Below are 14,417 nucleotides of genomic sequence, written 5' to 3' on the forward strand. Positions count from 1 at the left end.
CGAGCTGAGCTAGCTGCGCCATCCACAACTAAGACTGAAGGACAACTTGGCTGTCCCCTTTCCCCAATTCCCCAACACTGTTCCTCTTCCCCAAATTCCCAATAAAACCTTTAAAAAAATTACTTCCCAAAATATTTAAAAATAAAAAGACAAGAGGTCCCAAATGGAGTCACTAGTAGTAAGCTCCACATCAACAAATGGAAACTTAATGACTACCTCAGTTTCAGCTTCCCCAGAAATGGAATCTTAAATCAGCAAATCTGGAATTACCTGGTCAGCACTAGTGAGCAACAGTGCTTGAAAGAGATCATCATCCCCTAAAGGAAGGTGACCTTGCCACAAACAATTCACTCTTTGCTAGTAAGTTCCTTGTTTTGCCCCATTCTCCCTATAAAAGTCTTTCATTTTGTACAGTCTTCTGAGTTCTTTCCTATCTGCTAAATGGGATGCGGCCTGATTCATGAAATGTTAAATAAAGCCAGTAAGATGTTTAAAATTCACTTGATTTTTGTTTTTTTTATAACAGGGAACTAATAGGACTTAAGGAATGCTTTTAACACTATCTGGTAGCACTTTACAAAAAGGGAGGAGGAGCAGGTGAGGAATCAGTAAAGACAGTAAGTCTTATACGAGGTGGGACAATTAAGTTCATGAACTCCTCCTAGAAAAGTGCTACATACCTCATTGTTGAATATCACTATGGTCACCTTCGAAGTACTCCCCTTGGGAAGCTATGCACCAACGCCAGTGCCTAGTCCACCCTTCAAAACAATTTTGGAACTCTTTTTTCTGGAATGGCCATCAGAGTTGTTGTTGAATTACCCTTAATGTTCTGAATGTCATCCAAATGTCTTCCTTTCAATATTTCCTTTATCTTCAGGCAAAGAAAGAAGTCACTGGGGGCCAGATCAAGTGACTGGAGAGGGTGTTCTAATACAGTTATTTGTTTACTGGGTAAAAACTCCCTCATAGACAATGCCGTGTGAGCTGGTCCACTATCAGGATGCAAGAGCCATGAATTGTTGGCAAAAAGTTAAGGTTGTCTAACTTTTTCACACAGCCTTTTCAGCACTTCCAAATAATAAACTTGGCTAACTGTCCAGTTGGTACAAATTCATAATGAATAAACCCTGGTATCAAAAAGGTTAGCAACATTGTTGCAATAAGTTCGCAAACTTAATTGTCAGACCGCGTATGATTTCAACACTGAAATGATGGCAAGGGAGGGCTCAGACTCAATCATTTCTTTCTCACCTACTTTATGCAAAGGATCTTAGAAGGTGCGTGAACTAAGGTTATCATACCCATCATTTAAAAGAAACCCATTTCTTAGGATAGGATGGCTACTTATGAGAAATGAAGGTGTGCAGCCTGGTATCTTTGTAGCATTTGAATTATCAGCCAGCTAAAACAAGAATTTACAAATGAAGCATTCTTTCCCTCAACAGTTATTACTTATTAAAGCAAGCCAATGTGAAACTAGTACCATTTCCCCAAATATTTAAACTCTGTTTTCCAAGTCCATGGTAGAATCACAGTTCTTGGTCTCTTGTGCAATGTGACTCATTCTTACCAGTGAGTTGTAAGTAGAAGGGATGTGTCATTTTTGGGTTGGGACATTTAACTGCAGGAATAAGACCCTCCAAAATCTTTTTTCACTTTGCCAAGAGAGCCAGCAATATTCCATATTGTGGCTGCTCCTTCAGCTGGAATAAGAATGATGCAGAGTCCCTGGAAAAATCCATACTGAACATCTTGCATAAGCAGAAAATAAACCTATGTTGTTTTTGGCCATTTTGAAGTTATTTGTTATTTCAGAATAACCTACCCTATTCAATTTGATAATGCTTGAAAATTCATTACCTGAAAATTTTCATTCCAAAACAATCAGAATAGTCAAATCATTCTTGAGACAAACAAACAAAAAAACCCCAAAGAACTGTACAATAAAATTTACACAGAAGATGCTATTCTTCTCCTTACCCCTATTAGGGTTAAAGAAACCTGACATCTGGAGATTTCCGGTCAAGATGATGCAGTAGGTAAACGTTGTGCTTACTTTCTCTCATGATCACATCAAAATTACAACTAAACTACAAAACAACCATCATTGAGAATAGCCTAAAATCTTGTTGAACCAAAGCCCTACAACTAAGGACATGCAGAAGAAGCCACTTCAAGACTGGTAGGAGGGGCAGAGATGCTGAACAGGTTGGTCCCACACCCAGGTGTGACCATTAAAAATTGGGAGGGGTATCCAGGCTGTGGAGGTCCCCCCAGAGAAGTGAAGGGTCCCAGCTCCTTCCCAGCTCAGAGTTCCAGTGCCGGGAAGAGAAATTCCTATAAATTCTGGCTGTTAAAACCAGCAGAGATGGTGACCGAGTTAGACAGATGACAGCTAGAGTCCCAGGCACTCCCCTTAAAGGGACCAAGCAAGGACTTACTCGCCAACGGAATTACTGGCTCTGAGCTCCAATGCTAGGGCAGCAGCTAGAGAGGTGCCAGGGACATATGGTGGGGAACTGAGTTGTCTGGCTTTAGGGTGGGGGCTGAAGCGACAGCTTTCTCCTGAACGGAGGAGCTGGTGGAGGCCATTGTTTCTTGGTTGAGCCCTCCCCCTTCCCAGCGTGCAGGCACAGGGGGCGGCCACATCTGAGTCTCCACCAAGCTGGCTAATGCCCTTCGTTGGCCACGCCCTAGTGATTCAAGACCCTGCCCAACTTTCTGGCACAGCCAAGCTGCTTTCAGGGGCTTTTTTGTACAAACTGCCTGCCTTGGCTCATGCTGCAGATTTCCCTAGGGTCTCTCAAAGGTTCACGGAACCCAGACAAGCAGCGTTTGGCTTGAGCATGTCCTGTACCTCTGGCAGAGCAACCATAAGCCTGGCACTAGTGGCAGCTGGCCTTGGTTCACTGTTTGGCATCCTGAGGCACTTCCAAGCACAGCATAAGCTGTGGCCATCTGCGTATTTCTTTGTGGATCCTGCCAAGTGGCACTGGGTGGGCCACTGGCTGTGGCTGAACTTGACATGCAGCTGGTGCCCTCCCAGGTGGTGTGGAGCTGGCAACCCCAGCAGCCAGTTTCAAATGAGCTGGGGCACCACCCAGCTGCCTCCAAGGATGAAACACCCAAGGGGCAGATTGGGCAGGTACCAAGAGCCCTGCTGAGGCAGATCCTGCTCTATAGGGTCAGCCCCTGCACCACAACTCCTCCACTGTAGTCACTGCCAGTCCTCACAACCGATAAGAATGAGGGTCAATCCCTGCCACTGAAGTGCAAATAGCAACCAAGGCTCAAATACAAGAGGAGAGCACACACAACCCACATAAGGGACACAACTGGAGTGTGTGGCTCAAGTGATCAGGAAGACTGCGCCACTGAGCCCCAGAGCACACCTACTACATTAGGCCACTCTCCCGGTCTACTAAGACCAGGAGGCATAGCAGCCCTACCTAATACATAGAAACAAACACAGGGAGGCAGCCAAAATGGGGAGACAAAGAAACATGTCCCAAATAAAAGAATAGAACAAAGCTCCAGAAAAAGAACTAAATAAAATGGACACAAGTAATCTACCAGACACAGAGTTCCAGACACTGGTTATAAGGATGCTGCTCAATGATCTCAGGGAGGATTTCAACAAAGAAGATAGGAAACATAAAAATGGAGATAGAAAACATAAAAAAGAACCAGTCAGAAATAAAAAGATACAATACTGGAAATGAAGAATACATGAAAAGGAATCAACAGTAGACTAAATGAAGCAGAGAATCAAATCAGCGATTTAGAAGGTACCAGAAAACACCCAATCAGAACAGAAGAAAAAAGAATCCAAAAAATTGAGGAGAGTTTAAGGGGACTCAACCGCAAGTGTACCAACATTTGCATTATAGAAATAGAAGAGAGCAGCAAGGAATTGAAACCTACTTGACGAAATGACAGAAAACTCCTCTAACCTGGCAAAGGAAATAGATATACAAGCCCAAGAAGAGCAGAGAGTCCCACACAAGGTAAACCCAAAGAGGCCAACACCAAGACACATAATAAAAATGCCAAAGGTTAAAGACAAACAGAGAATCTTAAAAGCGGGAAGAGAAAAGCAGTTATTTATCTAAAGGGAACTCTCATAAGACTATCAGATGATTTCTCAACAGNTCCTCAGAAAAAAGTGAATGAGCAGGGCTTCATGTAGGTGAGAGCTTTTAAAATGGCCAAAAGGGTCCTCTAAGTTTTAGATGGTGTCATCTTGCCAGTTTGGATATTACAAAAGTCACTGCAGTATGACCAAGAGCCAAATAAAGTCAAAACATGAAAGGATCTTTATGATAGCTAATCTACTTGCATTTTTCAGAAGTGGAAACTGCTTCAGTAATTCACTTGAGACCCTAATTAAGGAAGTCTCTATATCCTGTAGCACCTGGTACACTGATTTTTTCCCCCTTTAAAAAATTTTATATTTATTTCTATTTAAAAAATTTTTTATTTTTCACTTACAGCTGACATTCAATATTATACTGAAAGTCAGTTATACAGCAAAGTGGTTAGATAATTATATAACTTACGAGGGTGATTCCAAACATAGTTATTACCATATTATTGACTCTATTACTAATTTATTGACTTTCCTTTACAACTCCGTAACTACTTTGTAACTGCCAATTTGTACTTCTTAATCCATTCACCTTTTTCACAAAGCCAGCCAACCCCCACCATTTGGCAACCATCAGTTTGTTCTTTGGATCTATGAACTTGTTTGCTTTGTTTGTTCATTTGTTTTTCTTAGATTACACATACTGGGTTGTTGGAAAAGTCAAGACGCATGTTCGTGACAGATGGCACTAGTTCATTTTTGGAAGTACTACAATCATTTGCATCTATGTTATTACCATGTCATTTGACAGCTGACAGTTCTAGCTTCATTCAAAAAAAAAAAGTGAGCCATTTGGTTTAGTTTTAGAGATTTTACAAGAAGTGGAAGATGGAAGACCAAACTGTGCACTTTTGCTATATTTTACCATTTTACTTTCATAAAGAAAAGAACGCACGTCAAGCTTGTGAAAAATTGCATAAAATTTATGTTGACAATGCTCTACAAGAGCGTCAGTGCCAACGATGGTTCACGAAATTCCGTGCTGGTGATTTTGATCTCAATGATGCTCCTCGGTCAGGGAGGTCCACCGAGGTTGATGACAACAAAATAAAGGCATTGATCGAGTCAAACCCACATTACACTACATGAGAGATTGCAGAAACATTGAACATCCATCATTCAAGCATTCACGACCNATAAAAAATAATGAAATCTTACCATCTGCGGCAGTACAGATAGATCTACAAGGTATTGTGCTAAGTGGAGTAAGTCAGGCAGAGAAAGACAAATGCCACATGATTTCACTTACATGTGGAATCTAAAGAACAAAATAAATGAACAAACAAAACAGAAACAGACTCACAGATAAAGAGAACTTTTTGATGTTTGCCAGATGGGAGGAAGGTTAGGGAACTGGGTGAAGGGATAAAGTACAAATTGGTAGTTACAAAAGTCATGGGGATGTAAAGGATAGCATAAGGAATATAGTCAATAATATTGTGATAATCATGTATAGTGCCAAATGGGTACTAGATTTATTGGGGTGATGACGCTGTAAGTTATATAAATGTCTAGTCACTATGTTGTACACCTGAAACTAATATATTGTATGACAACTTAAAGTGTAAAATAAAAAATAAAAATAAAGAATGTTAAAAGAAAAATAAAAAAAAGAAAAGAAACCTGCCAACTGGAAATACTGAGTCCCACTACTCCAGGACTCCAATGGCAGTGAATATGTACTTTCAGGCCATTTTCCCCTCTGAAAAAAAGATGGTCACCCAATAAAAGATTGTCTGTAAAGTGCTAAGAGGAGCCCACAATGGGCTGGCTGGCTATAGGAAAACCAAACTAACTGCTCTCTTCCTCTATCCCATCCCCCAAACCAGCTTCTACACTTTTAACCTGTATTAAAGGTACTGCTAAGAAAGCACATCTGTGAAGGTTTGAGCATAACATTTGTACTTGAGGCTTAGCCCCATCTTCTCTAAATGTTTGTTTAGGTGAATGATTACAAAACCCTAAGCCATTCCCTATCCAAAATTGGGATACCAAAACCTATCCTATCTTAGCATTATCCAGTGAAATATCGCCTTGGGTAATACTTATAAACATAAACCCTTCCACACCAACATTGAAGTGCTTATCTTCCTTTCAGCCCAATCTGGTCCCCCATACATAAAGTCATTCCCAAATTGGAGATAATGCAGTCCCTTCATCTGCCTTACCATTTCCTAACCTCCATTCACTTGCTTATGCCTTCCCTCTAACTGTAATGGTTTTCTAACGTCTTCCCTCTGTATCAATTTATCCAAAACCTTCTCAGTACGCACATAATCCAGCCACTGAACACCTCTAGCATTTTCTTTAAGCTATTTTTATGACTTTCATCTACTTTTTTCCCACAATTTCTAAACTTCCAGTGCTCTTTATTTTATACTCCCCATAGCTGACAGCACTGTTTTCATAATAGCAGACAATAAAAATCTGTCAAGTGAACACAGAACACTTAGTTTATCATTTAGGAAAGCCATACATATTAATCACTGGCCCAGAAGCATAACTGACATGCTACAAATAGTAACTGATAGTACAAAGTTAGAACTGGAAAATATCTTTAAAGTTGACTAATATTTCAACATTCATCCCTGCCCTCAAGGAGCTTAGACTGGAAGAGGGGCCAAGTTATGTAATAATATTCCAACCAAACTAAGCTCTACAGTAGATGTGCAAAGCTCAAAATCACTCAGCCAGAAAACTGTCAAACACTAATATCTAAATAGTCAAAACATATAAAAGAGAACCACTTCCAGCATGTGTGTGAGGGAATACATATTTTAAGGACTAAAGTGTCAGACCAAAGAAGAGTCTGAATGAAAGCACTTAGTCTACTATGGCTAGGTTTATACTCCATAGATGATATTTTGGGGCCAATTCTACCACTGGCAATGTGTCCAGATTATAAATGCAAAAACTAATCCACAATGGGAACTATGGAGGGCTAATTGCTCACTAGACTGAAGCCATTCTGCTTTTCTAACCCCAATTGATTTTTAAAGGAATTTCCAGAAGTAGTCTCAAACTATGGCACATTTTGCTCCAGAAACCACCTCTCCATCCCTTCAAGCACTGCCTACGCTGGTACTAAATGGGGCCATAAAGAAACAGGCTCCCACCAGACGAGCAAAAATAAGAGACAGAAAAATAACAAGTGTTAGCAAAGATGTGGGATTTGTGGATCTCTCATATACTGCTGGTGGGAGTGAACACTGGTACAACAACTTTAGAAAATTGGCAGTAACTACCAAAGTGTAATAAGATACTGTTATGGCCTGAATTGTGTCTTCCCCCTCATATATGTTTTAGTCCTAATCCCCAATACCTCAAAATGTGACTGATGTGGAGATAGGACATTTAAAGAGGTGATTAAGGTTAAGTGAGGTCACAAGACAGGCCTTAGTCAATATGACTAATGTCTTTATAAGAGCATATTAGAACACAGACATGTGCAGAGAAAAGATCAAGTGAAAACACAGAAGATGGCCATCTGCAAGCCAAGGAGACAGGCTTCTACAGAAACCAACCCTACTTGACACCTTGATTTTGGACTTCTTAGCCTCCAGAATTATAAGAAAATAAATTTCTGGTATGTAAGTCACCCAGTCTGTGGTATTTGTTAACAGCAGCCCCAGTAAAAGAATAGATATATACCCTAAAACTTAGCCTTTCCATTTCTCAGTATTAACCTAATAGAAACGTGCATATATATTTATCAGAAGACAGACACAAGACTATTCATACAGCATTATTTGTAACGGCTGTAAGCTACAAGCAACCCAAATGCCCATCAGTAACTTAATAAATAAATACATAATGGTATATCACACAATGGCACACTACTGAGCAATGAAAAGGTGGAGTTAACAACTACACTCAACACAAAATCTCACAAACAATACTGAGTCAAAGAAACCAGACACAGAAAAGTACATACGAGATGTGATCAAAACATATGGTGAATGGTTAAATAAAAAACTATTGCAGTAAAAGACACATTGCCATTAATACCCCTCAAAATACTCCCCCTCACTTTAAACACACTTATCCCATTGTTCTTGCCACTTTCTGAAACAGCTTTGGAAGTCCTCTTTTGTGTCTTTAGTTGCTCTGTCGTGGCTGCCTCGATGTCCTGAATTGACTCAAAATGTTTACCTTTCATGCTCATTTTGACTTGGGTCATTTTGATATTTGCCAGATCCAGTAAATAAGGTGGGTGAGGACACACCATAATGTGTTTTTTTGTTTTTTGGGTTCTTTTTAAAGATTTTATTGCGGAATTAGGGAAGGGGAACAGTGTTGGGGAATTGGGAAAGGGAAACAGCCAAGTTGTTGTCCTTCAATCTTCATTGTGGAGAGCGCAGCTAGCTCAGCTCCAAGTCCAGTCGCCATCCAGCCGCCCGTCGGCAACTTGCAGCCATTCAGCTCAAGGTGCCTGTTCAGCTCAAGGTGCCGTGTTCAATCTTAGTTGCGGGTGGGCATAGCCCACCATCCCATGCGGGAGTCAAACCGGCAACCCTGCTGTTAGGAGCACGTGCTCTCACCAGCTGAGCCATCCTGCCACCTGTTGGCAGCTCAGCAGCAGCTCAGCTCGGGCGCAGCTCACTGGCCCATGTGGAAATCGAACCGGCAACCCTGTTGCTCAGAGCTCGCGCTCTTAACCAACTGAGCCACTCAGCCGGCCCTGAAAGATACATTTTTATAAGCAGTCAAATGCTGAGGCCTTTATGGTAATCACATATAATAAAAAAGACAGGATGATGCATCAGAAAGAGCACTGAGCAATGTTTCAACAGACCTAGATTATAGCATTCTATTAGCTGGGCCACCTGAGCATCCAGCCTCAACTAGAAATACAGGAAATGGATTGCCTCTTATGTCTACACAGTTGTTGTGAGCACCAAATGAAATCCTATGCAAAATGTAAGCACTACACAAATATTGAAAAGCATTTAAAGACAAATACTGTGTAGAAAGATTTCTATAAAACATTAATACTCCTTAATAACTATAAACTGAATGGCACAGGTCAGAGAATTTAAGAGTGGCTCTTAACCTGTGGGCTGCCCACATGACCCAGAGTTATTTCAAGGAATCCCCAGATCTGTAACTGCACAGAGAATTTTTGGTAGAAAGATTTAATACTGTATATAAGAGGCACTATTTTTCATAAAGTCTGTGTTGTTACAATTCAGTTTTTTAAAGGTTAATTCATAGCCACTTTGCCATGTAGTCTCAAATAACTCAAACTAAAAGTTGTCAAATGGAAATAAAATGTTTTAATTAAAATTGCATACAAAGATTGGAAACCAATCTTGTAACTATTCATAATTTTTAAAGGATTCCCAAACAGAGCTAGGTAACTACAGGAAAGCCAGTAGTAAAAAGCAAGCCATCTTTACTTGAAAGGGTAGGGAAAAACGAAACTCCTTCACTTTATCAGCAGCAGTCACACAAGCAAGCCCATTTGAGAGCCATGCAAGGTTACAGAATTCCTAACACTGCTCAGGTGCCCAGGCTTCCCTTCCTCAGATTTGCTCTGTCCTGACAGCAAGGTGACCAGAAAATGGAAAACAGAAGCAATCAAGCTGATCGTCCCCGGCAGTGATGACATCACCAAAACAGAGTGCCTCAGGCAGAGGCTTGAGGTCCCCTGCATTAAGTACTGCAAATGAACAAGGCCAATACTGTATGTCACCACTGGAACCAACACCCAAGCTTTCTCCCACAGGCATTTTGCAAATAGCTATTCTTAATTTGTTTTTGAAATCACAGCCTGGACTACTAAAATTGAAACTAGTCAAAAACACTGCTAAAAAGCCTGTTCTGATTTCACCCACCACATCACTTTTACCTTTCATTCACGAATCACACTGATCACAATCACCATTAAGAAGTTTTAAAACATAAATGCAAACTATTTTTTTTGTGTTTAATGCCATAGGTGGGAAGGAAAAAGCAGAAAATAGAAGATATGGGAGCAAATAACTGAAGGGATAGTCACATTGCAAAATGTTGCTGCAGCAAACTACAGACAGAGAAGCATAAAGATCTATTAGATAGCATTAACAGATAAGTGTTTGATAACACATAGGAATGTATGTCTGAGAATACAAGGGCAACCTTATATGGGAGATAAGAGTCAACAGAAAGCCAGCAGCCACAAAATGGGGTGGAGGGAGCAGTTAGTTTCTAGAGCTTCAGTCTCCTTCAGAGAATAACATTAGTGCCAAGGAGAACCACTGTTTAGCCTTACTCAGGAGGACTCCTCTCTTTACTTCCATGGAAGCTCTTGCCTATAACTCCCAGTCCAATATCTGGTCAAATTCTTCTTAGGCATATGTGTTGAATTATATCAATGGAGAGTTAAGACAATTTATCACAGGAATAATGGTAAATATGTCAAATTTCAGAGAGGAACAGTACACTAGATGACTGTCACACATGTGTGGTCTGGGTTTGCATCAAAAGGCTAATATTTAACCTAAGGGTGAAAATATTATTAGTGCATATCTCTTTGGAGATTTATTAAAAGCTAATCAAATAACCAAAACCTTTTTGCCTCATTTGTATGTGGGGTCAGGAACTGGATTCAGGGCCATACTTCACTATAAAGCAATGCCTTTTGATTATGAGGATGGATACTTAGGCCCGGTTGGCACAAAAATAAAAATAAAAATACTGCCCCAAATGGTTGCTAACAATTACCTGGAAGGATATACTAAAAAACCTGTTTTTGAAACTTTCTCATACAGTCCACCGTTGTGTTTGTTTACTCATGCAGTTCTACCACAAATGCAAAACTCACATCCCCTTTTAAAGAAGAGGAGCCATAACAGTTGTGGGAGATGGGTGGCATAAGGTTTTACCTACAACGTTACTGGTACTATATGACTGGCAGTCACTATATTAAACTTTCTTCATCAGCTGAAGAAGAAAAATCCAGCATGCCAAATGTGCCTTTGCTCAAAGAGTACTGCAAAAGCTAACATTTGCAGTGTAAAATGGCAGTGACATGAACTCCCTCCTGCATGAACAAAAATGCCACCAGAGCAAAAGGAGAAAAAAGTTTAGTGTTGAATGTTACTCTTCAAAAGAATGATCAATTTGAAACCTAATATTATCTTCCATACTCTCTTCAAGAACAAACCATACAAATGCCATTGTTAAAATTAACAAAGCCTTCAAGTTAGCCAGAACACCAGGCTGTCTGGATTACCACGGATTCACTTGCAGAGATGAGAAATGAGAAACAACTCCTTTTTCCAAAAGCCTCAAGTTCTACCACCAAACCCATTCCACAACAGAATCCCTGACCATGATCACTCACCATCTTTAAATTTCTTGGGGACAGAAAAAATGCCTATCTCCCAGAGTCAATATCCAGCAATACCTAATACTGAAAAAACATTGGATGAATGAATGAAAAGGTGCTCATCATTAGTCTCCCCCAAACTCAAATATTATTTAAGGCTACCATACTTATTACTCACTCAATTATAACAAGCTCGGTAGCAAAGTTAAAAAAAAAATCAGAATATAATAGGTTGTGAGTATTAAGCTTTACCTTGGCCAGTATCTTCAGAAGTACTCACAACCTCACTTTCCAGTTCTTAGACTTAAATCTGAATCAACTCTCCCAAATCTGAAAAGATAAACACACTGATAGACTTTATTAATCCATGGAATGAGGAGACATTTGGCTAAATCAGCTGCTTAAGTCACAAGGAAGAGACAAGAGCCTGTTCTTTTGAAATCTGAAGAGTATTTTCAACAGGAAAGAACCAACTGGCTGGACACCTATGTACTAAAGTTTTATGGAAGTTGTTCTGAGAATTAAACATAATAACCTGTGCAAAGGTCTTGCCAGGCTGTCCAACATACAATAAGTGCTCAAAAGTTTGCTATTATTATTCTCGATTTTCCCACTTTTAGGAATCAGTAATGCAGTAAGAGGTGGTTGGAATTCAAACACAGCTCTATAGTCAACCACCACCACCTTTCTCACAATAAGTTACCATTAATATGTTTATGATAAAAAGTTCCCTGTCTCCCAGAGCCAAAGGCGTATCACATGTATACAAGTGTTTGAGGCGAGCCCAGTGCACGTGACCTAACTGCCTTGATTTAGTTGCCGTCAGGGAACCTCTCACTAACAGGGTCAGGCTGTTTAACTAAATAGACAGATGGGAACGTGGCTCAGCCCTGGGCACCTTTGACCAATGCCGGCACGGTTGGTGGCGCCTGGATCGCGTCCACCGCCAGACACGGCACTGGGGGATCGGTTTCGACACCCTCCGGCTCGCCGCTCTAACGAACTCAACCGGCTAGCGCTTCCCGCCGCAGCACAGAGTCCCCAGTGCCCAGCGGCCACCCAAGTCAGGACACCTTCCCGGGTGTCTGGTCTCAGCAACCTCTGACCCCTACCCGGCCGCGCGCGGTCCGGGCCTGCTCCTGGGCCCGGAGCACCGCGGACATTCCCCGCGAGGCCGGGGCTGGGCCTAGAGCCTGCCCAAGAAAGGGAGGACACGAAGCCCAGGCGACCGAGGGGCTGAAGAGGGGGATGGGGCTAGGCCACCGGCTGGGCTGGGCCCTCTGCTCACCGCTGCCGCTCCGCTGGGGGCTCCGGGCCGGGCGCGTCACAAGGGCTCCCGCCGAGGAGACGCAAGGGAGGACACGGCAGAGAAGGCCAAGTTCCGGTTTGAAAGGACTCCTGCGCACTCCCTAAATTTCCAACGCCGCCGCAGCCGCCGCCTTGGGCTTTATGGCCAAGAATCTGACTCCGCTTCCACTTCCGCCACCGCCGCCGCCCCGAGCGGAAGTACCTGTCACGAGACACTCCACGCCAAGGGTGCGGGGGAGGAGCCCCGCCTTAACACGCGTCACGTTTGGCTGCCTTTGGCCTGGGCCTGGATCACGTGGTGCAAATATGTCTGCCCCCGAAGGTTGTCGCCATCTTTGAATCTCGTGCAAGCAGCAGGACGGCGCCATGTTGAACCCCAAAACCGATGTCTCAGCCATCCCCCTTTCCCCTGGAATAAGAGTGTTAGGGGAAAGAAAGAGAGGATAAATTGATCTTTCCATTAGTGTCCCTTTCCAGTGGACACTGATCAGTCAACCATGTCATCCTGTTTGGATCAATAAAGTTTGCTCTAGGAACAGGGTTTTCCCAGGAGATATCTTAGTGGAAGACAAAATAGTTGTTATTTCACAAATTTACAGCGGGGTGAGGAAGGGCACCCATATTTACTGAGCATCTACTGTGCACCCAACCTACACCTTTGGATTGTCTCCATTTGTCCTTACTTTAANACACTGTTCCCCTCCCCTAATTCCCCAATAAAATCTTTAAAAAAACAACAAACCAAAAAAACGTAGCCCTGAAAATAAAGGCTGGCCCAACAGTCTACTCTTTACCTGTGAAAATTAATTAGCCTCCTCTTTATCTGTTACAATTAATAAAGAAACATTTTTAATGCATGCCTAGCCTAGGATATTTCCTATGGAATCTGGTATTAATAACCTTCCATCAGGAGTGACAAATCTAATTTGTCAAAAGTTAAAGAACAATTAACAGTAAAAATCCATCTAGAGTGCAGATTACAAAGTAACTATAATATGTATGTTCAAATACTGCAAGAAAAGACCAAAGGCAAAACATGAAATACTTAAAACTTCATGAACATAATTTAAAACCTAATACTTTCTTTTCAAATTATTTTTTCGACCCACTACACAAAGCAGGAGGGATACAAGGATTAAAAGGCATGTACCACTGCTCCACCAAACCCAAAGCTTCTTGGTGGTGGTGGGGTGGTCAGGAACCAGGTTTTCTATTGTTTGTATCACTACTGCCTCGAATGAAGCTTGGGACATGGTATGTGCTCAATAAAACCTACTGCATGAATGAGCAATTACGCAGTATCTGTCCCAGATACATGGGAAGTGGGGGTGGGGGGAGATTTAGCTTCTTCCCTATGAAAGGGCACCTTAGAGAAGCCTTCATCTAAATTTCTTCATGAATGAATCTGCCAGACAAGGAGATGGGGTAGAAAGAGCACCAGTTCATCAAAAGCGAACATGTATTTCAGCCTAACTTCAACAAAGATTAAAAACTGCCTAGGTTATCAAAATGTATTATGAAGCGGAAGCAAAGAAGACAGCGATACTGTCACAGGGACAAAGAACGGAACAAAAGAGTTTTTAAAAAGATATATGTAGGTAGGAAATTAGTGTGTGATATCTTTCTAGTCAGTGAGAAAAGGATGAC

At 41.5% G+C, this 14,417-nt stretch overlaps 1 protein-coding gene across 3 annotated transcripts in view; it reads right to left on the reverse strand.

Annotated features, from left to right (window-relative positions):
- RAB7A (RAB7A, member RAS oncogene family) overlaps positions 1-12,967 on the reverse strand; it is an 81,177-nt gene extending 68,210 nt beyond the window's left edge. For 2 of the 3 annotated variants that reach the window (XM_019633743.1, XM_019633744.1), the window contains exon 1: positions 12,751-12,967. The gene's annotated coding sequence lies outside the window, so the exon portion shown is untranslated. Of the gene's footprint in view, positions 1-11,714; positions 11,793-12,750 lie in introns of all 3 variants that reach the window. The other variant, XM_019633745.1, reaches the window with a different exon arrangement.
- Positions 12,968-14,417: the final 1,450 nt, after the last annotated feature.

Source organism: Hipposideros armiger, unplaced genomic scaffold (genome assembly GCF_001890085.2).
Source record: "Hipposideros armiger isolate ML-2016 unplaced genomic scaffold, ASM189008v1 scaffold_1395, whole genome shotgun sequence".
Classification (NCBI taxonomy): Eukaryota; Metazoa; Chordata; class Mammalia; order Chiroptera; family Hipposideridae; genus Hipposideros; species Hipposideros armiger.